Here is a 2654-nt window from a genome sequence, read left to right on the forward strand (position 1 = left end):
AAATTAATGCTTTCCGCAAATCATCACTTTCTGGTACAAAATTCGACATTTTTAACACTATGAAAAAATATGATGTTGTCTGTTCAATGACTTGATGTATACTAAATATATTTCACACATGTCATAGCAAAAAAAAAAAAAATGGCTCGTTCACAACAAATGTTCCCTGTCGGAACATTTGTATCTTTACGCTCACTTCATACTGGTACACTTAATAAATAAGCCAGCATTGTTGTTGTTTCATATGTTATTTTTAAAATAAGCAGTTGTTCTTTTGTGATATGCTTACAAAAGAAAAGGTCTTCTTACATTCTGTTTCTTATTTTAAAACGCAGAAATAATTCTAACAATTTTGATTTCTATTTTAAAACTTTTTAAAACTGTTATTTGTGCATTTTAAATATAAGAATCATACATAACTCTTATTTATGTGCGTCTGCGTGAAAAATAAAAAGCAAATAATCATTATTTTTGATGAATATAATATAAAGCATATTTAATTATTATGTTTTTACTTCTATTTTAAAATGCGAGTAATAAGAATTATAAGGTAATTTTTAATTTTGTATAATTTCTGTTACGGTATCTGATAAAATTTAATATATGTGTTTTACTACTCTACAAAAATACCTTTCCATAGAAAACTGGTTGTTTATATTAAGACTTCAGTTTATTTCGTAAAAATTGTCGTTAAAAATAGTTTTTAATAAAAATTAAATGAATTTATATTCAAACTAACTAATGCTACCCTTTTTTATTCTTTTATATAAATCGAAATATTCCCCGACTGTCGATAAAATGTATTACGCAAATACAAAATCTAGTTGCCCAGCATGTTTGTCGGGGGAGACAGGGTATTTTAAACATCAAATTAATATTCGACATGGCACCATGTGGCAATTCGTTTTGGTGGGAATTTGCATTCTTGCATTTGACGTTTGGTTTTGTAGCAGTGAAGGCGGTCGGAGTACTAATTTGATTTTTATGCGGCTCCAGAAAAGTCTATTTTTGCAAAAGTTGTTAGTGAAGTTTTAAATATTTGTTTAAAAAGAAAACACAATTCAAAAGCGTGCATTAAAATGACTAAAAAAGTATGATGCCGATATCAACCATATTTATTAAAATAACAACAACAACTAAGAAACTGACGCGCAAAACAATTCTGATCAAACGGTACTTCCATGAAATTAAAAAAATTTGAGAACTACAAACCTTCAGTACCAAGTAATTCTGATCAAACGGTACTTCCATGAAATTAAAAAAATTTGAGATCTACAAGCCTCCAGTAAAAAAATTAATTAAAAATTAAGTAATTCTGGTCAAACTGTACTTCCATGAAATTAAAAAAATTTGAGAACTACAAGCCTTCAGTACCAAGTAGTTCTGATCAAACGGTACTTCCATGAAATTAAAAATATTTGAGAACTACAAGCCTTCAGTACCAAGTAGTTCTGATCAAACGGTACTTCCATGTTCCAAGTGCGTCGTGTGAATCATTAACGCGAATGCAAAGTATTTATCAATGGCGTTTTGAAAAGCAGTGCAAGTAAAAGTTGCTTTCAAATTGAATCGCTGTTATTGATGTAAGTAAAATTTTAAATTAAAATAACATTGCATATCCAAATTAATAATTAATTGTGTTAGTAGAGATGACGCTAATGCGGATACACCACGCGGGTAGGAGTAGGAAATGCAGGCTAATGATCGAGATTAAATAATTATAACGAACCACTATTGAGCACTAATTAAACTTAGTAAGCAACAAATTCCAATACAGTAACAAAATCCAACTGTATGGAAGCTGGCGTTACTACACCCTGCATTAAAACAAAAACACCAACAAAATATTGAAATTGTAAGAAATATTTGCTTAAGCAATAAATATAAGAGTAGCATTATTTTATAAAGATTATACACATTTTATAAATAGATATGCTGGTCCAACGAGGATGATGTTAATAATGGCAATGTCACAAAGTCGATTTTTAAAACCATTTAATGGTTTGTTCGAAATGAAATGTATATGTGTGAAGTAATTAACAAAGCTACGAGATTAGGAGAACTCGAACTATATACAAGTTTCCAGTAGTCTTTCCACAATATGCAATCAACAGTAGCAACAGCAGATACTATTTTTGATCCAAATAAGAAATAACATCATCGCAACGAACCTTCAATCCAATAACCGATGGTTAACAAATTTCCACATTATTTTGGAGGCAAACAGTGAAAATAAAATGTTTGATCCTCTGGAATCTTGGAGGCAATGTCAAATATGGGTACACAAAAGCAGAACAAAATTCATAACAAAAAAATATATTTACAAACATTATCAATTTAAGGTAATTTAGATCATAAGTTTTAAACTCCAATCGAATATCAAATTGAATATTATACACAATATAAATTTATCATATTTATATAAATTTATTTCATAGTGAAAGAAATAATACCTATCAGTCGTTATATATTTCTTTTGATAACAGTTCAATTTTTCATCACAAATCTGATATATTCTGATATGCTTACATTTTCGCTCAACATGATTAATATATATATTTATTTTTAATAATATGAATTAATATTCCATATTTAAATATTGTAAAAGAATTAATAATGCAGATAAATAATGCGATCTGTTGGTCGTTTATGTC

The 2654-nt window shown here is 28.4% G+C and overlaps 1 long non-coding RNA gene across 2 annotated transcripts; it reads left to right on the top strand.

Annotated features, from left to right (window-relative positions):
• The first annotated feature begins 1326 nt into the window (after positions 1-1326).
• Positions 1327-2434, top strand: LOC119667942. Of its 2 annotated transcripts, none has more exons than XR_005251448.1 (3): positions 1327-1583; positions 1645-1855; positions 1931-2434. It is a non-coding gene; the product is annotated as an uncharacterized LOC119667942 (long non-coding RNA). The 2 variants fall into 2 exon arrangements; XR_005251447.1 differs by having other exon boundaries at positions 1648-1855; positions 1931-2433.
• Positions 2435-2654: the final 220 nt, after the last annotated feature.

This window comes from Teleopsis dalmanni, chromosome 1 (genome assembly GCF_002237135.1).
Source record: "Teleopsis dalmanni isolate 2A chromosome 1, ASM223713v2, whole genome shotgun sequence".
Classification (NCBI taxonomy): Eukaryota; Metazoa; Arthropoda; class Insecta; order Diptera; family Diopsidae; genus Teleopsis; species Teleopsis dalmanni.